The sequence below is a fragment of the Sminthopsis crassicaudata genome, chromosome 6 (genome assembly GCF_048593235.1).
Source record: "Sminthopsis crassicaudata isolate SCR6 chromosome 6, ASM4859323v1, whole genome shotgun sequence".
NCBI classification, from domain to species: domain Eukaryota; kingdom Metazoa; phylum Chordata; class Mammalia; order Dasyuromorphia; family Dasyuridae; genus Sminthopsis; species Sminthopsis crassicaudata.
The window spans coordinates 190,210,257-190,235,553 of record NC_133622.1 but is presented as its reverse complement, the minus strand read 5'-3'; the positions used below and the strand labels follow the sequence as shown (position 1 = coordinate 190,235,553).

The window sequence follows — 25,297 nt, the reverse complement described above, 5'->3', positions numbered from 1 at the left end:
CTAGGTGTAAGCAATAATTGTCTCTAATGATGCTCTAATTCCAATATAGAATTTGTTACATTCTCAAGGATATTTGGAGATTTATATTTATTCAATAGAAATTTTTACCTATTTAAGATTTATTTGTCATCTACTTGATAGATGCTAGAAAGTTGTTCATGCAAAATTCTGGCCACCTTGTGTTTTTCTATTTTTCTAGTAGATACATAAGTTTTGCAGCATGTGGTGATATGTTGCCTAGCTTCCAACCCTTCATTTCATGATCTGCATGGATCCATTCATTCTCTTTAAAGATAGTCTTTCTATAATGTCTTTTGATAATGGCATAATCCTAAATTGCTATCAAAAATACCTCCATTTATATAAGAAAATCTGCATAGCTTAGCCATTATTTTAATGTAGACTCAGTATACATGGATGTTGCCCATGATATATATATAGAGAGAATATATATATATATATATATATATATATATATATATATGATTCCACATTGAGATCTTAGCTGTTCCATAGGTTTTATCAACAGATAAATACCATTTAGTTACATTTGACAAATCCTGTTGTCAGCCTTTAAGACTGGGCTTATATCAGAAAGGAAGCTAACAAAGTATTTTTCTAGTAATTTATGCACCACTGTGAAGCATTTGAGCCAATAATTATGCTTCTTACATAGACCTGTCAATTTCTACTTTTTTAGAGAAACAAGAATTTTAATTGCTTCCCTTTTTAAGTAGCTCTTCTTTAAAAAAAAGAAAAAAGCAAAGTAAAAGTCTTCTTTTGTTTTCACATCATTTTTGTTCCATGTGTTTTTTCTTTTAATTCAATATATGCTTTATCTTAAGTAATTTTAAGTTAATTTTTTTATTTTCTATCACCCATACTTCCCACTATATTCTTCTGCTTATCCCTTTGCAGAGAGCAATTCTTAATAATAAAGCATATATAGAGAGAAATAAGAAAAAAAGAATTCTGCAAAACTAAAGGTAGATACGGAAACCTCAATCCTGGGAATTGGAAGAAATCAATAAAAGTTATGAACTATATGTGAACAAGTTTTTCTTCAATTTGGAAATTATTAATTGCTTTGACCATTAAATAAAATCAGATGACCGCCACTTGGGAAATTAATTAGGATTGGTTGAAAGAATCAGACACCACATATGAGAGTAATGGAATATTACTGTTCTTTAAGAAAAGACGAGCAGCTTAGAATAATCAGGAGCATATATTTACAACTGTCAGCAAGCATAATATGCAATGGAGATAAACTGGAACCTTTCCCAGTAAAATCAGGAGTGAAACAAGGTTGCCCACTATCACCATTACTATTCAATATTGTATTAGAAATGCTAGCCTCAGCAATAAAAGTCAAGAAAGAGATTAAAGGAATAAGAGTAGGTAATGAGGAAATCAAACTGTCACTCTTTGCAGATGATATGATGGTATACTTAGAGAACCCCAGAGATTCTAATCAAAAGTTATTAGAAATAATTTACAACTTTAGCAAAGTGGCAGGATACAAAATAAATCCACATAAATCCTCAGCATTTTTATACATCACCAACAAAATGCAACAGCAAGAGATACAAAGAGAAATTCCATTCCAAACAAATGTTGAGAGTATAAAATATTTGGGAATCCATCTACCAAAGAAAAGTCAGGAATTATATGAGCAAAATTACAAAATGCCACAAAAATAAAGTCAGATTTAAATAATTGGAAAGACATCCAGTGCTCGGGATAGGCCAAGTGAATATAATAAAGGTGACAATACTCCCCAAACTAATCTATTTATTTAGTGCTATACCAATCAGACTCCCAAGAAACTATTTTAGTGACCTAGAAAAAATAACAACAAAGTTCATATGGAAGAATAAAAGATTGAGAATTTCAAGGGAATTAATGAAAAAAAAGTCAGATGAAGGTGGTCTAGGTATACCTGATCTAAAACTATATTATATAGCAGCAGTCACTATTGGTTAAGAAATAGACTGGTTGATCAGATACAAAGCACAAAAAAGAGTACATCTATAGCAACCTAGTGATTGATAAACCCAAAGATACCAACATTAGGGATAAAAATGCATTATTTGAAAAAAACTGTTGGAAAACTGGAAATTAGTATGGCAGAAATTAGATATGGACCCACACTTAACACCATATACCAAGATAAGATCAAAATGGGTCCATGATTTAGGCATAAAAAATGAGATCATAAATAGATTAGAGGAACAGAGAATAGTCTACCTCTCAGACCTGTGGAGGAGGAAGGAATTTATGACCAGAGGAGAACTAGAGATCATTATTGATCACAAAATAGAAGATTTTGATTACATCAAACTAAAAAGTTTCTGTACAAACAATACTAATGCAAACAAGATTAGAAGGGAAGTAACAAATTGGGAAAATATTTTTATAGTTAAAGGTTCAGATAAAGGTCTCATTTCCAAAATATATAGAGAATTGACTCTAATTTATAAGAAATCAAACCATTCTCCAATTGATAAATGGTCAAAGGATATGAACAGACAATATTCAGAGGATGAAATTGAAACTATTTCCACTCATATGAAAGAGTGTTCCAAATCACTACTGATCAGAGAAATGAAAATTAAGAAAACTCTGAGATACCACTACACACCTGTCAGATTGGCTAAGATGACAGGAACAAATAATTATGAATGTTGGAGGGGATGTGGGAAAACTGGGACACTAATACATTGTTGGTGGAGTTGTGAAAGAATCCAACCATTCTGGAGAGCAATCTGGAACTATGCCCAAAAAGTTATCAAACTGTGCATACCTTTTGATCCAGCAGTGCTAATGGGCTTATATCTCAAGGAAATACTAAAGACGGGAAAGGGACCTGTATGTGCCAAAATGTTTGTGGCAGCTCTTTTCGTAGTGGCTAGAAACTGGAAGATGAATGGATGTCCATCAATTGGAGAATGGTTGGGTAAATTATGGTATATGAATGTTATGGAATATTATTGTTCTGTAAGAAATGACCAGCAGGAGGAATACAGAGAGGCTTGGAGAGACTTACATCAACTGATGCTGAGTGAAACAAGCAGGACCAGGAGATCTCTGTACACTTCAACAACAATACTGTATGAGGATGTATTCTGATGGAAGTGGAAATCTTCAACATAAAGAAGATCCAACTCACTTCCAGCTGATCAATGATAGACAGAAACAACTACACCCAGAGAAGGAACACTGGGAAGTGAATGTAAATTGTTAGCACTACTGTCTATCTACCCAGGTTACTTATACTTTCGGAATCTAATACTTAACGTACAACAAGAAAATTGGATTTACACACATATATTGTATCTAGGTTATACTGTAACACATGTAAAATGTATGGGATTGCCTGTCATCTAGGGGAGGGAGTAGAGGGAGGGAGGGGAAAATCTGGAAAAATGAATACAAGGGATAATGTTATAAAAAAAAACTTACTCATGCATATATACTGCCAAAAAAATGTATAATTATAAAAAAAAAAAAAAAAGACAAGCAGGCTGATTTCAGAAAAATCTGGAAAGACTTACATCAATTGATGCTGAGTGAGTTGAGCAGAACCAAGAGAACATTGTACACAGAAATAACAAAATTATATATAGCCTTGGCTCTTTTCGACAAGGAGATGATTCAAGGCAATTCCAATAGACTTAGAAATGAAAACATCATCTGCATCAGAGAGAACTATGGAGGTGGATCAAAACATAGTATTTTCACCTTTTTTTGTTGATATTGTTTCCCCTTTTGAACTGTCTTGAGCAGCATGATGAATATGGAAATGTAAGAATAACACGTTTAACCTATATAGGATTGCTAGCTGTATAGGAGAAGGGTTAAGAGAAAGGAGGGAAAAAATTTTGGAACACAAGGTTTTGCAAAGGTGAATGTCGAAAATTATCTTTTCATGTATTTGGAAAAATAAAATGCAATTAAGGAAAGAAAGGGGAAAAAAAAGAATCAGGCACCCCTCAGTCTGTGTATGATATAGCAGCATATTTCTAGCAGGAGATCCTCACTACTTTTAGCCATAGGAATTTGCCTTTGAAGGGAAAGAGGATTGAACTCCCTTTCTCTTTCCCATGCACTTTGACTAAAAAATAAACTTAGGAATTTAGGGATTTAGACTTCCCATTGACATCAATAGCAGGGTCCCCAAAACAGCAGGAGCTGATGGTCTACATCTGCAGCTCAGAGGTGCAGCAGGGAGAAATTAGACACACAAAGGACAGGCAATTTCAGGACTCTACAAGGGCAACAACCTCTGAGTCCAGCAGAGACTTCTGGAGTCTTGCATGCATGAAGGAATTCTAAGAAGTTCTTGCTTTCCCACTTGGGGTCTCTGAGCTTGAACCCATTTAGCAATACAGCTACCTTAAACAGTTAGTTGGAGAGCTGGGTCTGGAGTTTGCCAGACCTGAGTCCAAATGCAGCTTTAAACACTCCTTAGCTGTGTGACTGGGAACAAATCTGTCTGCCTCAATTTCCTAGTCTGCAAAATTGGGATAAAACAGCACCTACTTCCCAGGGCTGTTACAAGAATCAAGCGAGATGGTAATTATAAAGTAGGTCAAAGCCTGACACATAGTAGTACTACATAAATGTGAGCCATTATTATTTCCCTAAGGAAATAATGTGTCTAACTGTGGGAAAATGTGTCCCAGGATTTTGGGGGAACTATTCTTTGTACTAACTGTTCTTATTATAACACTTGAGTAAATACCCTGTTCCAAAAGCTAATTAACTGTGACTGGCTAATTAATCACTAGGAAGGATGTTGGATGGGGCTCATGAGCGACAAAAGTAGAGACACCCATAGAATCCTGAGGGTAAGGAGGATAATTGCTCTCTGGGGATATGGGCCAACAAGTCAAGAAGGAGTTGGGGAAGTAACGCTAAAGGGAACATTACATAAATAAAATATCCAAAAATAAAAGTGTGATGTTATCTGCAGTTATATCCCATACCCAGGATCTCCCACTTCTACAAAGGCGCAGGGGCAAACATCAATTCATAAGTCTTCTTTGGGGCTAAGCTCAGTCATTAATATTCCACAGTTTTAACGGTTTTATTGTTTTTTGTCAATGTCTTGTTCTTTTCCTACACACGACTGTCTCATGCTATAGCCATCCTGTTTCCCTAACTCTGCCTTCTTCACTTGCATCCGTTCATGTAAAACCTTCCTTCCTTCTCTGTATTCATCGTATTCCTTAGAGGACATGAATCTTCCATTACAATCCATGTACTACAATTTTTAAACCATTCCCCAAAGCAATGGGCAGATGCTGGAACTCTGTCTTCCCAGAAATCAGCCGGAGTCAGGATCACTAAACGTCTTTATTCTTGATCTTTTATGGTCAAGGTCAGGGGTTAGGTCTAACAATCTCACACACACCTTCCTCCCTCAAACTCCAGGAGAGACGGAGCGTGAGCATCTCAATTCCTCTTCCTCCTCCTCCTCCCACACACGTCACTTCCCTTCTTTGTCCCACCAATCAAGTCAGCACAGAACAGCTGGGGAGGGTCAACCTTCAAACAAGTTAATAGGGAACCGTCCAAGTGGCAATTAGTCTCACGTGCTCCATTATCCAAATGCATTTGCTCAGTTCTAGCCCTTTACAGGCAGCTACTTTGTTTCCAATAATTTGCTACCATAAAAAAGTACAACTATAAATATTTTAGTGCATTTGGGGACTTTGTGTCACCAACCTTGTTGGGTGTATGTTTCTAGCAACAGAAACTGAGTCAAAGGGTAGGGATATTTTAATTCTTTAATTGGCATAATTCCAGATTGTTTCCTGGAATGGTTACAGTGCATTAAAGTGATATTAGATTATTTTCAACCTTACAGATAGCCAAAAATTTCCTTGATAGCCAAAGTTTCCTTCTTTGGGGATTCTCTGTCTTCTCTAATTTCTTTATTTCTCAAGCCTCAAGAATATAGCTTTCAGTTAAGGTTGATTTACTTTGTTTTTTGGTTTCCTTTAACTATAACATCTTCCCCTTTTAACTTTCACTTTCAGTTGTTAGGAGAATTGAGAATGTCTGATGTTCTTCTCTCTATTATGTCTATAATGTAGAATATGTTCTACATGTTCTTTTTTATTGTCTTTAATCAAGCAGGCATGGTGTTTGAGTTTTCTGCTGTGCCAGATATTGATATTATCTTATAATGTCTTTAAAATCTTCTTTTGATCATTATTGTTTTCAATAATTTTCTCAAGCTACTTTGGTAGTTAGGTGGTGTAGTGGATAGAATTTAAGTCAAGAATTCTTGAGCTGAACTCCCTCCTCAAGCATTTACTAGTTTATCTAACTCTGTATAGGTTATTTGACCTTCTCTGTGCCTCAGTTTGTTTATCTATAAAGTGAGGGGATTTGGACTTGATTCCTCAGGTCCCTTTCAGTTCTAAATCTGTCATCCTAGGCTAGGATGGTATTTGGCGCCCAGTCTTCGGAATATTCCAAAACAATTCCAACCTTCCTTCTATTGTCTTTTCCAAGCCAACTTTTATAGAATATACTGTTGAGTTCAAATCCTGAAATGTTTTTATAGTCTGTTAAATAACATGGAAGAATGCAATCATTCATGATGATTACAATAGATAATGAGTTTTTCCCCTTAATTACTCTGTGCTTTCTTTCTGACATTATCTCCAACTTATCCTGTATATATCTTGTTTGTATATATTTGTTTGAATTTGTCTCTTCCACTTAGATTATGAGCTCCTTGAGGGCAGGGACTATTTTTGCCTTGCTTTGTGTCCCCAGTAATTAGCACAGAGCCTGGCAACTAAGAAATATTTGTTGACTTGTTGACTTGTTTTGGTATAGCTAGTCTATTAATTCATGTTATCAAATCAAAAAACAAAAAAAAACTGAAATTCCATTCCTACTATACCTATTCCCCTGAAGCAATGATTTTGTTTTTGCCAGCAATTTCATTATTACTTTTAGACTTTGTAGATTTGTCAATACTTTCATTTCTTTAGGTTTTCCCTCTTCAAATTTAAATAATGCCTCAATATTTGCTCATTTCATTCAATCTGATCTGAGGAATAATGTCACTTCTTAAGATTGCCCTATACTGATTTAGCAGTAATTCACTATTGCATAACGTGGAGTTGTGAACATCATTGATAAAAAGTAACCCTTGTGGGGTAGCTGAGTGGGACGGTGTATAGAGCACCAGCCCTGAAGTCAGGGGGACCTGAGTTCAAATCTGATTACATCCTAGCTCTGTGACCCTGGGCAAGTCATTTAACCCCAATTGCCTCAGGGGGGAAAAAAGCAACCCTTGTAAATTAATGGGGAAAAAAATGCAAAGGAAGATAGCCTAGCTGCACCAGACCTAAAACTATATTATGAAGCAGTGGTACTGGCTAAGAAATAGAATAGTGGATCTACTACTACTGGATCCACTCAGTGGAATAGCTGGTTTACAAGATATAATAGTCAATGACTGTAGTAATCTAGTGTTGGATAAACCCAAAGATTCCAGCTTCTAGAATAAGAATTCAGTATTTGACAAAAATTGCTGGGAAAACTGGAAAATAGTATGGCAGAAACTAGACACTGACCAACATCTAACACTCTGAATCAAGGTAAAGTCAAAATGAGTTCACGATTTAGATATAAAGGTTAATAACTATAAGCAAATTAGGAAAACAAGGAATTTACCTCCCAAATCTGTAGAGAAGGGTGGCATTTGTAGCCAAAGAACTAGAAAACATTATGAAATGCAAAATAGATAATTTTAATTATATCAAATTTAAAAGTTTTCATACAAACAAAACCAATGCAGCCAAGATTAGAAAGGAAGCAGAAATCTGGTGTGGGGAGGATTTTTACAGCTAGTGTTTTGGAAAATAAATGCCTAATTTCTAAAATATGTAGAGAATTCATTCAAATTTATAACATAAGCAATAAAAAAGGATATAAACAGACAATTTTCAGATGAAGAAATCAAAGCCATGTAAATCATATGAAAAAATGCTCTAAATCACTAGTGATTAGAGAAATACAAAATAAGGCAGCTCTGAGGCACCACTTCACATATCTCAACTTGGTTAAGATGACAGGAAAAGATAATGATGTTAGAGGGGATGTGGGAAAACTGGGATACTGATATGTTATTAGAGAGTTGTCTTAATTTGCATTTCTCTGATCAGTAGTGATTTGGAACACTCTTTCATATGAGTGGATATAGTTTCAATTTCATCACCTGAGAATTGTCTGTTCATATCCTTTGACCATTTATCAATTGGAGAATGGTTTGATTTCTTATAAATTAGGGTCAGTTCTCTATATATTTTGGAAATGAGACCTTTGTCAGAACCTTTAACTATAAAAATATTTTCCCAATTTGTTACTTCCCTTCTAATCTTGTTTGCATTAGTATTGTTTGTACAGAAACTTTTTAGTTTGATGTAATCAAAATCTTCTATTTTGTGATCAATAATGATCTCTAGTTCTCCTCTAGTCATAAATTCCTTCCTCCTCCACAGGTCTGAGAGGTAGATTATCCTCTGTTCCTCTAATCTATTTATGATCTCATTCTTTAGGCCTAAATCATGGACCCATTTTGATCTTATCTTGGTATATGGTGTTAAGTGTGGATCCATATCTAATTTCTGCCATACTAATTTCCAGTTTTCCCAACAGTTTTTTTCAAAAAATGCATTTTTATCCCTAATGTTGGTATCTTTGGGTTTATCAAACTAGATTGCTATAGATGTACCCTTTTTTGTCCTTTGTATCTAATCTGTTCCAGTGATCGACCGGTCTATTTCTTAGCCAGTACCAAATGGTTTTGGTGACTGCTGCTATATAATATAGCTTTAGATCAGGTACACCTAGACCTCCTTCATCTGACTTTTTTTTCATTAGTTCCCTTGCAATTCTCGACCTTTTATTCTTCCATATGAATTTTGTTGTTATTTTTTCTAGGTCACTAAATAGTTTCTTGGGAGTCTGGTTGGTATAGCATTAAATAAATAGATTAGTTTGGGGAGTATTGTCATCTTTATTATATTCACTTGGGCTATACACGAGCATTGGTCCTTTCTATGTCATTAAGTCTCTGTATTAGCTTGGGCAAGTCACTCTTTTTCTCCTCCAAACCAGAATTACCCTGGAAAAATCCAACACACATGTAAGCCACATCCCTTGCCTAGGAATTCCTTATCTTCATAAGGCAGTGGAAAGATATCTGAATTAGAAGTCAGAAGACTGTTCTAGTTTTTTCTCAATCTCAGACAGAGTGGCTCTATGGCTTGAGGCAAGTCACAAAATTCCAGGTTTATCATCTGGAAAACAAAGGTAATATTCCCTATCTGTGACCCACACACAAAAGTAAAGTAGTATTATAATTCACTGTTATTAGTTATATGACCTATTGTTAGAAAGCAGGATATTGGCTTGGAAGGAGAGCTGATCTTGCATTCAAAAGACCTTGATTCTGGCAATATCTGGCAAGTCACTTAATCTGACATTCAAAGCCTTTTAGAACCTAGTCCCTTCCTACTTTTCCAGTTTTCTTACACCTTACTCCCATGGTACTCCGGTGACTAGGGCCTCCTGGCTGTTGTGCCAACAGAACGCTTTATCTCCTAGCTTTGGGCATTTTCTCCAGCTGTCTCCCATGCTTGGAATATTCTCCCTCCTTGCCTTCATTTAAGTCCCAACTTAAATCTCACTTTCTACAGGCAACATACCTTAACCCCTTAATTCCACTGTTTCCATCTCTTAATTATTTCTTCTTTAAACTGTACAGAGATTGCTTCCTATGTTATTTGTTTTATATATTTTATATATTTTATATATTTTAACATTTAACATGTATTGGAAGATGGGGTGGGGGGAAGGAGGGAAAATTTTGGAACAGAAAGTTTTGCAAAAGTCACTATTAAAAAATTACCCATGCATATATCTTGTAAAGAAAACGCTTTAATTAAAAAAAAATGTTTATTGAATTGAATTGAACCTATTTCTGAATCTGTGAAAAAGAGGAATAGTATTTGCACTATTGCTTTGGGATTTGTTTTCTGAGGGAAGCTTCCTTAGAATATAAGATGTTATAGAAATATTAGGGGAGCTTTGATTTTTCTGACAAAGAACCGCAGGTAAGGAAAGTTCCTCTCACTTTGCCCGCCTGCTTTTCCCCTGCCATTGATAGTCTGGAGTGTGAAATGACTTTCCCAGAGTCACACAGCCAGGATATGTCAGCATATCAGAACTGGTGGAATTGTTGGGACTGTTGGTAGCTCCAGTAACCGCCCAAAATTCTCTTTAAGCAAATCTAGAGTCTTCACATTCACTCTGAGCCAATCAGGGTCCAACAATGATCAAGTTGAGCTCAGCCTGGGAACTACTGTTGGCCAATCACTGAGAGCCAGAGCAATTGTGGATTTAAGAGTCTTCCCCATCCAGATTGAAGTGTGTGTATGTTATGAGTGTGAAGGGGGTGTGAGATGTGTGGGGGGTGATGGACATGTGGAGGTGATGTTTTATGTAGGGGTGAGAGGTGTAAGGGGACTAGGGGAGTAAGGAGTAAATAGGTGCCTTCTTGTAAATGAAGGGGGGGTGTTTCAATAAGGGTATTTCACTAGCTGTGTGACCCTGAGTAAGTCACTTATTCCCAATTGCCTCAGCAAAAAAATAAAATGAAATAAAAATAAGAGTGCTTCCATTCACCATAGATTCTGCTCTCCTCCCTACTTTCACCCATGACCAAACCGGGCAGCCACAGAAAGAGTAAAGGGGGCAAAGAAGGCCAGGCTGCCTGAGCTCTGGTAGCCATCCTTGGTTTGAATATATCTGCCTGAGACAGGCAGCCAGGGTTCCACCAGCTCAGTCTTTCCACAGCTCTACTTCCGGTTGGGCTCCTACGTTGCTTCCTATAAAACAAAGGGACCTCTCAGCATTGAGCTAATGATTATAGTAATAGAGCTGGAAAAGGTCATTTGACTCTTCCCGGACAGGGTCAGCTCCACAGACCCACACATAGTCTCTAACAGGAGGCTCTCTACCCCTATGGAATAACAGCTCTGGGCTCCTGGTCATGACACTCAAAAGTTATTTTTATGTTTGGAGTGTGTGTATATGTAGAAGTTCCATGGTGCCATTGCCAAGGACAAGTCCACTCTATTTTACAGAAATGTATCTGCCAGTTTTGGCAGGCTAGTGAAGCCCTGGATCCTTTTAGAATATGGTTTTAAATGTATAAAATTAAATTCATAGAATAGCCAAAGAAACCAACGATAAAGAGCTATCACAATATTTTTAAAAGATAAATTCTTGGACTCCAAGTTAAGTTCCTCCGAATTGTAGGCACAAAACAGCATTAGAAATGACATTAAAAAAATTTAATAGTATTTTTCAACATTATTTTTCCAATTATATGTAAAAATAATTTTCAACATTAATTTTTCTTTTTTTCCATCTTTTTTATTATTATTAAAGCTTTTTATTTTCAAAACATATGCACGGATAATTTTTCAACATGGATCCTTGCATAAAAATTTTCTCCTCCTGCCCTAGATGGCAAGTAATCCAATATATGTTATGCATGTAAAAATATATATTAAATCCAATATGTGTAAAAATATTTGTACAAATATCTTGTTGCACAAGAAAGATCAAATCAAAAAGAAAACAAAATGAATAAGGAAACAAAATGCAAGTGAACAACAAAAAGAGTGAGAATGTTGTCAATATTTATTTTTCTAAGATTTCTGAGTTCCAAATTTTTTTCTCTCTCTCCCTTACCTTTCACCTTCTCAAGACAGGGATATAGGTTACACATGTACAATCATTGGAAACATTTCCATATTAGTCATGTTGTGCAAAAAAAATCAATTAAAAAAAATCCCATCCTAAGTCTATTGAAATTGTCTTGGATCACCACATACTTGAGAAGAGTCAAGTCCATCATAGTTGATCATCATAATCTTGTTATTACTATGTCTAATGTTCTCCTGATTTTGCTCACTTCACTCAACATCACTTCATGTCTTTTCTGAAATCAGCCTGCTCATCATTTTGTATGAATAATATTCTATTACATTCATATATCATAATTTATTCAGCCATTGCCCAATTGATATGTATCCACTCAATTTCCAGTTCCTCACCATTACATAAAGGACTGCTACAAACATTTTTGTATAGGTGGATCCTTTTCCCTCTTTTATGATTTCTTTGGTATACAGACCTAGTAGAAATACTGATGGATAAAAGGGTATACACAGTTTTATATTCTTTAGGGCATAGTCATTAGGATTGATTTCTAATGAAATCCTAGCATTAGCACTGTCCATTTTCAAGACCTTATAGACTTGGAGCAATTTACTGATTCTTATCCATTCTCTCTATACAGCCACCCTGTAAGTTAGCTAAATCTAATATTATATCCATTTTTCAGATGAGAAAACTGAGACTTGGGAAGACGAAGGGACTTATCATGTAAACTTGTCATAGACCTCAGATTCAAACTGAAATATTCTCATGCTAAGACCAGAGTTCTTCAGGTCACATCCTATCTCCATGGGGTTACATCCTTATCTCCATAATTGCAAGGTGTTAAGCATAACAATGGTAAAATTTAATATATGAAAAAGATATTTTCCAGGCCTATGTTCCCTTTATGAGGCATGAATCTCTTTGATTGGGACAAAAAGGAATTGTACAGAATGACTGGCAGACAATGTCAATGAGGGTTTAAAATAACTGGAGGAATTTAGAGTTCACTTTGAAAATTGGTGCTAGAAGTAGAAGAGGGTTGGGGAATGAAAGAGTTCTTTCTTTTCTTCCTACACTATCAGTCAGTCATATCATCAGAGAGACTAGATCTATAGGAATTGTGCATTCAACTGAGAACAGAGATAAACAAGATAGACATGAATATGGAGAAACAGCAAAGGAAACAGCTTCAAGAAATGAGTTCCTTAAGAGAAGAACATTATCTTTCTATCATGAAAAGAACAGACCCTGAGAACTCAATTGAGTGATCCACCCAACATTAAGGGGAGCATCATAACAAGCAAAATGAATTTCCAATACCAGGTATTGTGAGCTTTGAATTACTCTTTGCCATGTATGAAATTCAAATGTGACAGTGTACTCTAAATTGGAGTCTCGTTTTGTCCATGATGATATATATTTATGGGAAAGTTCAATCTATAGGGGAAATGTTTTAAGCCATCTATTTTCTACCTGCTTAGTAAATATCTTTGCTACAGCTAATTAAGGCACCTGGCTGATGTGTGTGTGTGTGTGTGTGTGTGTGTGTGTGTGTGTGTGTGTGTGTGGTGTGTACGTGTGTGTATTATATTATTTTTATTATTATTATTATAGCTTTTTATTTACCAGATATATGCATGGGGAATTTTACAGCATTGACAATTGCCAAACTTTTTGTTCCAATTTTTTCCCTCCTTCCCTCCACCCCTTCCCCCAGATGGCAGGTTGACCAATACATGTTAAATATGTTAAAGTATAAATTAAATACAATATATGTATACATGTCCAAACAGTTGTTTTGCTGTACAAAAATAATCAGACTTTGAAATAGTGTACAATTAGCCTGTGAAGGAAATAAAAAATGCAGGCGGACAAAAATAGAGGAATTGGGAATTCTATGTAGTGGTTCATAGTCATCCCAGAGTTCTTTTGCTGGATGTGGCTGGTTCAATTCATCACTCTGGCTGATTGTTAATGGAAGTACACCAGTGGGGGCTTAAGAGATACAGTAACTGGCCATAGAGTTATTCTTAAAACCAAAGGCTTGGACACCTGATCCATAGCTTGGGTACAAAGTACGGACAAGTACAAACTGGGTACAAACAATCACACCAGAATATCTTATATCCTAGTCATAATTCCTGGAAGGACTTAAGTGGACAAAAACATGGGAAGAAGATGGCTCTAGCAGATGTAACAGAGTCCTCTTTGGAGGCAGTTTGATGCTGTAGATTATGATTATGAGGACCTGGATTCAAATCTTGATGTTGTCACGCCCTGGATGGCCTCGGGCACCTAACCTGTGTGTTTCTCAATTTTTTCCTCTATCAAATTGAAGAGAAAATGGAATCAGATGATTTCTAAGATCCCTTCCAATTCTATGACCCTGTGACTGAAATTCTGAGAAGCATTCTGACATCAGTATAAGCAGAACTAGCCTTTACTAGATATGAACATTGAGTCCTGATGTCAAAGGACTTTAGAACAACACATAAACAAGTCAACTGAATGATATACAGAATTTTCAGGGACACTGAGTTGTACAGCTAAAGAAGCAAAACAAACTTCTGGAATCAAGGCCCATAAATCTTCCTAATCACATCGGCTTCCTGATTCCTGTGGGAGGAGGAGGGATGCCCAAGAGGAGAGAGGCTATGCCTGTTGTTGAACGAAAGGTGAAATTATATCCTTTATTTTCTGGGGAAACTGGGGCTATGCTATAAAGCCTTACGTTAGGACATCAGAAAAAACCTGTTAAAATGTGTTTGATTTTTAAAGGTGCTGAACAATGTCTAAAATCAGGGTAGCCTGGTGGCAAACTGGAACTCTAAGCTTTGGGGCTATTGCTTCCCCCAGCTTCCCTTAAGCTTTGGATGATTTTTGCAATATATACATGCATGCATGCCCATGGAAGACAGATATGGCCATGATATGTTACTGATAATACTCCTCCATTGTGTGCAATATATGAAAATGTAGCATCATTTATTATTATGTATTATAACAATAGCTCCCACTCAAAGGTCTCCAGAAAGCGTCTCTTCTGTACACTCCTGTGAGCTAGTAATAATGAAAACAACCTTGAGTTTAAAGTGAGATCAGGGTTCGAATCTCACCTCTGAAATTCCCCAAGTGGCAGTGGGCAAGTCATTTAGTTTCTCTGAAACACAGTTTCCCCCTCTGTCAAATGAGGGAGTTGGAGGAGGTGACCTCAAAGGGATCTCTATGTCTATGATCTTCTAAAAGAATAAGTGATTAATTAAATGATGGTCAGTTCGTTCCTGCTAAGAAATTATCTCAGTTCCATTCTCTCCTGTGAAATTTTCCTCAGCCATCCCACTAACAGTGACTGCTGCTTCTTCTGAAATCTTACATCGTTTACTACGGAGCATCATTCATTTGGCAAGAGTTCTTTGTTCATGTACCTCCTTACTTTGTATTTGGTAATCAGATTCTAAAAACGCAATGGTGGCTATCATTGAGTCTTTGAATGAATCTTGTAGTAGTTTAATATAGGTACCAGAGAAATCTTGGAAGAGTGCGTCTAAGGTAGCATTTTCCTCTACATGGAACAGTTCTTAATCTGGACCAAGTGAATTTGCGTTTAAAAATAAGTTTTGAAAATTGCATTTTCATCAAATTGGTTATCTTTGTACAAAAATACAAAGACAAGCAGTTATGTGAAAATGCAGTTTTTGAAACTTTTATTTTTATGTATTTTGTTTTGTGCATTAAAAATATTATTCTGAGAAAACACCCTTTTTTGAGAATAATGATTTTAAATGCATAAAACAAAATACATAGGTCAGTATCCCAAAGAGATCATGAAAGAGGATAAAGGACTTATGTGTGCAAAAATGTATTTAGTAGTGCTTTTTATGGTGTCAAGGAATTGGAAATTGAATGGAAGCCCACTAATTGTGGAATGACTGAAGAAGTTGTGATACATGAATGTAATGGAATATTTTTATTCTATAAGAAGTGATAAGCAGGCTGATTTCAGAAAAGCCTGGAAAGACTTACTTACATGAAGTAATGCTGAGTATAGTGAGCAGAACCATTATACATAATAATAGCAAGATTATGTGATGATTAATTATGATAAAATTAGATCTTCTCAGTATTACATTGATTCAAGATAATTCCAATAAATTTTGGATAGAAAATGCCATCTGCATCCAGAGAGAGAACTATGGAGACTGAAAACGAAGCAAAGCATACTAAATGCATCTTCCCCTCCCCCCATTTTGGTTCTGATTTTTCTTTCACATCATGACTAATATGGAAATATGCTAAAAATGATTGTACATATATATATCTATATCAGATTGCTTGTTGTCTTGGGGAAGTGAGAGAAAAGGGAAAGAGAGAGATAAAAATTGAGAGCTTGAAATCTTATAAAAGTGAATGTTGAAAACTATTTTTACATGCAATTGGAAAAATAAATTACTATTAAATAAAAAAAGAAAAAAGGAAAGAAGGAAGAAAGAGAAGAGAGGGGAGGGAAGGAGAAAGAAAGAAAGAAAAAGAAAGAAAGAAAGAAAGAAAGAAAGAAAGAAAGAAAGAAAGAAAGAAAGAAAGAAAGAAAGAAAGAAAGAAAGAAAGAAAGAAAGAAAGAGAAAGAGAGAGAGAGAAGGAGAGAGAGAGAAGGAGAGAGAGGGAGAGAGAGGGAGAGGAAGGGAGGGAGGGAAGGAGGGAGGAAGAAAGAAAGAAAGAAAGAGAGAGAAAAAGAGAAAGAGAGAGAAAGAGAGAGAGAGGGAGAGAGAGAGAAAGAGAGAAAGAAAAAAGAGAAAGAGAGAGAGGGAGAGAAAGAGAGACAGAGAGAGGGAGGGAAGGAGGGAGGAAGGAAGGAAGGAAAAAGAAAGAAAGAAAGAAAGAGCTTCACTTTCTCTCTTAGCAAATCCCCATCACTCCTAGGTTCTATGACCCCCTTCTAAGATGACACTGAACTATTAATGGACCCTTCTAACTGCATCATTGTTTAGCCAGAGGCCTCACAAGAAGCTTATCAAGAAAATAGTGCCAGCATTATTATTCCCATTAGAGAAGGTTTCACGTGATCGCACAGCTTACAAGTGTTGGGAAGGAGACTTAGTATTGAGAGAATCCCAACTCTTGGTGTGTCTCCTCTGAAGTGGTTTGCAGAGATGGAGAGAAAGTAATCTACTCTGGAAATCAATACTATATTATGGTTAATTATTTGCAAAACAGTTACAACATTTGTATAACTCTGGGGCCTCCAGTCCTTCCCTCCTGCATTTTCTCAAGAGGAACACACTCCCCCTTATTTGCCATTATTTTCCTTTTACTACCCCCAGAGCAGGGAGGGAGCTTTCCAAAGTCCTGAGGCAGATTCTTCTGTGCCCATTTACCAGGACCACCATGGGGGTGATCCTTCCCAGCAAAGATCCCTGGGGCAGCCAGTATTTGAGAGATTTCCCTGGAATTATCAAAGCAACCAGCACTCATCTTCCACCTGCTCTTTCAGAGACTGGGCTAGGAACGTCCACAGCCCTTTGAAAGAATCTGGGGTAAGCCCAAGAGAACATGATAACCATGGGTCTTTTATTAAAAACTGAATATTATGAAGAAAAACAGGCCCCTCCATCTTCTCTTTTTCTTTCTCTTTCCTCCAACCCCCTCCAAGCAAACAATCCATCTTCCCACTCCTTGAATGTACTTTCTGAGAAGAATCTGGCATAAGAAAAGCCAGATGTTGGCACTTAGTCCACTTTTTATGTGGAGATGAGGAAGTTTGAGTGGACTGGTAACAAAGAGGGAGCTTAGCCACAATCTGCTAGCCAAAGAGCTGTTTAAGTTGTAGTTTTGGTAGGTAACAATGACAAATGCTTCTTTTTCTTAAAAAAAGTCTTTTCTAGTCCAGAACAATCATAGACTGTTGGACCTCCTGGAAAGGTGATGGCTACAGAATCTGCAGTATCTGCAGCAGCAGCAGCAATAGTAGTAACAGGAGGAGGAGGAAGAAGAGAAGAAGGAGAAGAAGAGGAGGAGGAGGAGGAGGAGGAGGAGGAGGAGGAGGAGGAGGAGGAGGAGGAGAGGAGGAGGAGGAGGAGGAGGAGGAGGAGGAGGAGCAAAAACAGCATTAGGAATAGTAGCAATAGCAGTAGTAGTAGTAACAGGAGGAGGAGGAAGAAAAGGACAGGAGGAGGAGGAGGAGGAGGAGGAGGAGGAGGAGGAGGAGGAGGAAGAGAAGGAGGAGGAGGAGGAGAAGGAGGAGGAGGAGGAGGAGGAAGAGAAGGAGGAGGAGGAGGAAAAGGAGGAGGAGGAGGAGGAGGAAGAGGAGGAAAAGCAGCATTAGGAATAATAGCAGCAGCAGTAATAGTAGTAATAATAGTAGTAACAGTGGTAGAAATAATAACAGCATCAGCAGTAGTAGTGAGGACAGTCTGTGAGCTTTTTGTCACTGGGGTCATCTCTATAGAAACTGAATAACTTCTCAGGGAATGTCGTACAGCAGAATTGCTCTTCCCACAAGTTCTGGACTCTGAGATCCATTCCAACATATGAATGTCTACAACCAGCAGACACCCATTTGTCATCTCTTAAGCAAGGATGTGAACGGTGCAGGTTTCTAAAGTATTCAGCCCAGCACTGAGGAAGGGAGAGCCTTGGCCCTTGGTTTCCCATCCCAGGAAGAAAGAAGGAAAGGGAGCCTACCCCTATAGAGGAGATACTTTCTCAAGTGCAATGAAGGGGAAAAACGGGGTTTGGGGCCAGAAGACCGTGGTTTAAATCCTGTTTCTATCACTCTTAGCTATGTGACTTTGGGCAAGTCATATAACTCTGGGGCTCGGTTTCCTTATCTGCAGAAGAAGAAGATTGGATTTGATGACTTTAAAGTCCCATCTAAGTATGATTCCTATGATCTTGTGAATTCTGAGATGGCGAGACTCAGAGATTCTATATTTGAGAGATCTTGGTTACATCATCAGGGAAGTCTTTATTAAATCAGCATCTTCTGGGTCATGGGATTTATACTGACCATTAGAGATTCAAGCCAGTCTGACTAAGGCTGGATGGAAATGCCAGAGAAAACTGTATCCCACTCACATCTGCACACCGACTCTCTTCTCTCTGGAAAATATTTGTTATCTCTCCCGGTTACTGCTTCCCTCAACTTGAACAATAAGAAGAAAAAAACCCTCATAATAAATATGCATATTCCATATTGGCCACATGCAAATGTGTGTCTTGTTCTGCATTCTAAGTCCAGCACTCCTCCAGTAGAAGGTAGGAGGCAGGTTTCATCTTTGCATGGCTCTTTTTCTTTTTTCTTTTTCTTTTTTTTAAAGCTTTTTATTTTCAAAATATATGCATAGATAATTTTTTAAAATATTTTAATAGTTTTTCTTTACCAGATATATGCATGGGTAATTTTACAACATTGACAATTACCAAACCTTTTGTTCTAATTTTTCCCCTCCTTCCCCCGCCCCCAGATGGCAGGTTGACCAATACATGTTAAATATGTTAAAGTATAAGTTAAATACAATATATGTATACATGTCCAAACAGTTGTTTTGCTGTACAAAAAGAATTGGACTTTGAAATAGGGTACAATTAGCATGGCTCTTATTCTAAAGCCTTTACAATTGTTTTTCTCTGTACGTTTGTTATTATAGAACTTGTTCTCCTAGCTCTATTCACTAATCTCTGCATCAGTTCATAGAGATCTTCCCAGTTTCCTATGAAATACATGCTAACTTAGGTAATAGAGAAAGAGAGATACAAATAGACAACAGATAGTCAGATAATGATAGAGAAAAATGGGGAGAGAAGAGAAATAGACAGAGCTAGATAGATATAGAAGCAGGCAAAGGATAGATGGAGACAGACAAAGAGGTAGATAGAAAAGATAATGGTAGGAAAAAAAGAGAGAGGTAGAGTCAAACATAGATATACACAGATGAGGAGACTAAAGAAAAAAGAAAAAGATGATAGAGACAATCAGACAAACATAGTCAGATAGTGATCAAAAGAAATAGGAAAGAGACAGACAGACAGACCTAGAGAGATGTTGACAGAATGGACAAATACATAGTGATGAGATAGATGAATAGGTAGATATGTATAGATAGAAATAGAAAATAGAGGCAAATACACAGACATAGACACAGACATAGATGTAGACAGGGAGACAAAAGATAAATAGATCATACATACATACATTTATTAAAGGTATAAAAACCGCAAGATAATCCTTATTTTCAAAAAGCTCACATCTTATCAGGGTGAGGAAAAGACAAAAACAGAAAGGGGAACAGGAAAAGCTACCCCTGAACAGGCAAGGCTGCTGAGGAAGCAGAGTACAGAAGAAATGCCTTTAATTCAGCAAGTCCTGTCCAAGTTGTCTTCATATATTGGTCTTCATAAACCTTTCCTGGGTTTGTTTATCTGTGCCTCTCTCTGTCTCTCTGTCCTCTCTCTGTCTCTGTGTCTTTGTCTCTTTCTGTCTCTCTGTCTCTGTCTCTCCCCATCCCCCTCTCTCCATCTGGGGTGGGTGTTAGAGGAAATAAAACACAACAGAGTGCCAGGTGCCCAAGATGTGGTAAGGGGCAATAAGTACATATCAGAGTTCACAGGATGAGAGACTGAGATGGGCTCTCGTAGGCGGAAAGAATGCTCATAAAAGAGCCTCCTATCTCCTTGATTGCCATGTCTGAGGGGGGTGGGGAGAAGGAATGTTGGGATGTACAGACTCACACACTGCACAGCCCTTTGATTGTGGGGCTGGGACAGGACACAAAAAGAAAGGACTCCTCTTCTCCAGTTTACAAAGGGCAAGAAACCCATTCTGACACTTTTAGTGGAGACCCAGGATTGAACCTTTTGCTCCTGATGGGCTGGGGCTTGCCTTCTCTTTAGTCTGTGGCTAGTGACCAGAGCCATATGTGGGAATGTAGTCGGAACAGGGCCCCAGAAATAGTTGTGGGGCTCATCAAAACGTCAGTGTCGGTCATTGTGCTGGGAATGACCTTCCAATTGGAGCCCAGGGGTCCCCCAATGGGGCTACTTCTCCAAATGCCCCCACCAGATAAAGGCCCTAGGGGTAACCTCACTAGTGCCTCTCTGAGACCACACAGGTCCTGTGCTAATCTCATTGTTGCTAAGGAGACAAAAGGTTAACTGCCCTCTAAGAGTTCACAGTGTAATAATCACAGCTGGACAGATGGACGGGCCTATAGAGAATCGGGCCACCCCTTTCAAGGATAAGAGGAAAGACTACCCCGATGAAGTGGAACAAAGTGAGAATACCAAATGACATGTCAGACTTTGCACGTTGTAAAGCACTAAATTGTTGTATGATTTTAAGCAGATCCCATCCCCAATCTAGGCCTCAGTTTGCCCTGTTGTAGAATAAAGGACTTAGGCCCCTTCCTACTCTAAGTGGTGGGCGGTCTAGACCTTTAAAGTCTTTTAAAAGGTAGGAGAAGGGACACATCTGGTGACAGTGAGTTAGATAAATGACAAATGAAGAGAGATGATAGAAAGAAAGAAAGAAAGAAAGAAAGAAAGAAAGAAAGAAAGAAAGAAAGAAAGAAAGAAAGAAAGAAAGAAAGAAAGAAAGAAAGAAAGAAAGGAAGGAAGGAAGGAAGGAAGGAAGGAAGGAAGGAAGGAAGGAAGGAAGGAAGGAAGGAAGGAAGGAAGGAAGGAAGGAAGGAAGGAAGGAAGGAAGGAAGGAAGGAAGGAAGGAAGGAAGGAAGGAAGGAAGGAAGGAAGGAAGGAAGAAAGAAGGAAGGAAGGAAGGAGGGAAGGAAGGAAGGAAGAAAGAAAGAAAGAAAGAAAGAAAGAAAGAAAGAAAGAAAGAAAGAAAGAAAGAAAGAAAGAAAGAAAGAAAGAAAGAAAGAAAGAAAGAAAGAAAGAAAGGAAGGAAGGAAGGAAGGAAGGAAGGAAGGAAGGAAGGAAGGAAGGAAGGAAGGAAGGAAGGAAGGAAGGAAGGAAGGAAGGAAGGAAGAGAAGAAAGAAGGAAGGAAGGAGGGGAGGAAGGAAGGAGGGAAGGAGGGAAGGAGGGGAGGAAGAAAGAAAGGAAGAAAGAAAGGAAGGAAGAAAAAGAAAGGAAGGAAGAAAAGAAAGAAAGGAACAAGAAAGAAAGAAAGAAAGAAAGAGAAAGAAAAGTAGGTAGAAATAGATGATAGGCATATGGATGATAGATATGTAGACAGATGATAGAAGGATAGATGATAGGTAGATATAGGTAGGTAGATAGATGATAGATAGAAAACTCTAAATCTGATTGATTTCCTTTGTAATTCTGTGTTTTGTTCTGCACACTTAGCAACCTGAGGAGTCAGAGCCTTCCCTCACAGGGATCCAGGACATAGAACTCTAGTTGGGGGGACTTTCTCCTCAGACCTAGGCCGGACTGCTGCCTCTGGAGTCCCAGGGAACTGCAAGATTCCGTGATTCCAGGACTGCAGGAATGGGAGCCCCCAGTTTCGGGGCTGACTGCACCCCCTTTCCAGGGGGGGCCATTGGCACAAGCCCATCCTCAGAGCACAGTTAATTCCCGAACAAAAATTAACACCAGCCCTTTAGTGAGGGACTTTAATGGTTTGTTTACCTGGCACTGGAAGAGATATTTAGCAAGAACTGGGGAAAGCTTTAATCTGTTGCCTCCAAGCTCCTGTTCTTGGCCAGATGGCCTTAAGCTCCCGGCCTACGCAGCCAAGGTCCTGTGCCGGCACCGTTTCCATCAGGGCGGTGCTTGGGAAAGTTTTCCTGCATTCGGTTACAGGTTACAACTAGCACAACTTCCCCCACCCCCAGCCCAGAACATCCGTTCTTCAAACAACAGATGGGAAGAGAGGCCTGATGTGAAAGCAGGCCGCACCCACGGGCTGTCACAGCCTCCCCTCCCCTCCCCTCCTTCCCCCCTGCTCTCCCAGACTCCAAGCCTGGGCCGCAGGTGGGCTTCCCAGAAGGCACCGGACCAGGGCACGGGCGGCCACTCTGGAGCAGGGGGTGGAACTGCAGAGGCTTGCCATAGAAGTAGGTCTATTAAATAAACCGCACAGTACAAGGGCAGGACCCAGGAAATCTGGTTTTTGTCTTTTATTTATTCAGTGAGGGGAGGGGAGTAGAAAGGAGAGAGAAATAAAAGATTGTTCTCATATTTTCCAAGTCGGTCTCTCCCACTACAGCTTCCCTGATTTCTGGACAGAACCTTTTCCCCATGAATTGCCACTTTAAGTATTCACTAAATATTATCCTAGAAAGGTTCTCAGCCACCAGCATTCCTACTGCCCCCAACCTTGGTCAGTCATTTTTCTGTCTGACTCTTCATGACCCCATTGGGGTTTTCTTGGCAGAGACACTAGCTCATTTTTACAGATGAGGAAAGTCACACAGTAGTAAGTGTCTGTGGTTGTATTTGAGCTTGGGTCTTCCTTGCTCCAGGCCCAGCTCTCTACTGACTGTACCACCTGAATCCCCTTTTTCCATTTGATTCCTTTGCCAGAGTTCCTGAACGACAGTGGAGAAAGCAATGAAATTTACTTGATTTCATCCCTTACAGAACATGGTACATGTTCTTTGCTTCTACAGCTTACAGGTCCTATTCTACTTTTTCTGATTCCTTTTCTTATCCCCCACAACAACCACTGCAAACATTTCCTTCTCCCCTCCAACCCTACACAAATGAAATGAGGGTAGCCTCCTATCGCAACGAAAAGATGAGCACCCTCAATTCCCCGGCTCCAGTTTTCATCACTTCTCATATCCCACTTTCCTTCTATCCTTTGGGCATGGGAAGAGGTATTCCATATTAGTCAACATTTATATCAAGTTGTCTATAGCCCGTGCCTCTCCTTTCCCATGATGTAAGATTTGTCTTTCACTCTCCCTATTCTCAACTCTCCACCTCTGAAGCTGCTTTCACAAAGGTCACCAGTCTCCAAACCCAAAAGCCTTTTTTTTTCCTTTTAGTTGCCATCCTTCTTGACAACCTTTGCTGCTTTTGACAGTTGGCCCACACCTCCCTCATTTTGGGAACTCTTGGCTATTTGGCTCCCATCTTTCTAAAAATCTCTATCTCCATCAGCATCTAATTCTAACCTAAAAGGTGTTCTCCAGAAGTCAGAACTTGGTCCTCTTCTCTATTACCTGCATTTTATTCTTTTGGGATTGATATTCATAAGGCCATGGGATTTTAAAGGCCATCTGGTTTATAGTGGAAAGAGTGCTAAACGTGGATTGAGGAGATCCAAATTCAAATCCCTACTTGACACTCAATAGTTATGGGACTCTGGGGAAGTCACTTAGCTTAGAGCCCCGATGATCTTGAAATAAGTGAAGACAGCAATTTTTCTTCCCCCAGGAACAGTGGTCATTTCATGATAAGCTTGTAGAATCTCAGCTGTACATATAATGAAAAAGTTGTTCAAAGGTGTTGACATTCACAATATCATAGAATCCAGTGCCTTTATTCTATAGAAGAAGAAAAAAGTGAAGTGCCAAAATCAGAGGTGATTTTTCTAAGATCACACAGGAAATTAATGTCTAATCCAGGGCTCAGAACTAGATCTAATCTCTGACTTCTAGGGAGCTTAGCCTTTAGTATTAAACAGCCAAGATATTTTGTCTGACATACAGAATCACAGCACAGAGAGAGCCCCAAGGGTCCATGATTATGGTCTTCTGATATCTAAAAGACTGTCAGGAATTTGTATTATTATTATTATTATTACTTAGCTCCAGAGGGTGAGGTTGCTGGGTGGTGCAGTGGATAGCACTCCAGATCTGAAGTCAGGAAGACTCCTCCTTTTCCTCAGTTCAAATCTAACCTCGGACACTTCCTAACTGTGTGACCCTGGGCAAGTCACTTTACCCTATTTGCCTGAATTTTCTCAACTATAAAATGAATTGGAGAAGGAAATGGCAAACACTCCAGCATTTCTACCAAAACAAAAACAAAAACAAATGGGGTCATGAGAAGTCAGATCTGACTGAAAACAAGTGAACAGCAATTACAGGATGAACTTGAAGCAATAACAAGGGGCATGGGTAGGAAAAGAGGCAACTGGAAGAAGGTAGATTTCAACTCATTATAAGGGAAGAATGTCCTAGCAATTAAGCTGCCCCAAAATGGGATGGGCTGTCTTGGAAGGTAGTGAGCCTCTCAGACCTACTGAAATAAAATCCATATGACTGTATGGTCAGGGCTGATATAGAAATCATGACCCAATTCTTATTGTGCAACAAGAAATTTGGATTTACACACATATATTGTATCTAGGTTATACTGTAACACATGTAAAATGTATGGGATTGCCTGTCTTCTAGAGGAGGGAGTTGAGGGAGGGAGGGGAAAATCTGGAAAAATGAATACAAGAGATAATATTGTAAAAAAAATTACCCATGCATATGTACTGTCAAAAAAATTATAATTATAAAATTAATTAAAACAAAGAAAGGATTTATGGTTTAATAGAGAATTAGACTGCATAAAGTTGGATTTCCTTCCAGCTCTGACATTCTGAGTTGAAGGATCTCAATCTTGGTTTCAGCTTTC

At 38.3% G+C, this 25,297-nt stretch overlaps 1 long non-coding RNA gene across 1 annotated transcript in view; it reads right to left on the bottom strand.

The window, feature by feature from the left end:
• The window catches only part of LOC141546066 (uncharacterized), a 42,072-nt gene extending 34,758 nt beyond the window's left edge, over window positions 1–7,314 (bottom strand). The window contains exon 1 of the long non-coding RNA XR_012483224.1: window positions 7,214–7,314. This is a non-coding gene — a long non-coding RNA (uncharacterized LOC141546066). The remainder of the gene's footprint in view (window positions 1–7,213) is intronic.
• Window positions 7,315–25,297: the final 17,983 nt, after the last annotated feature.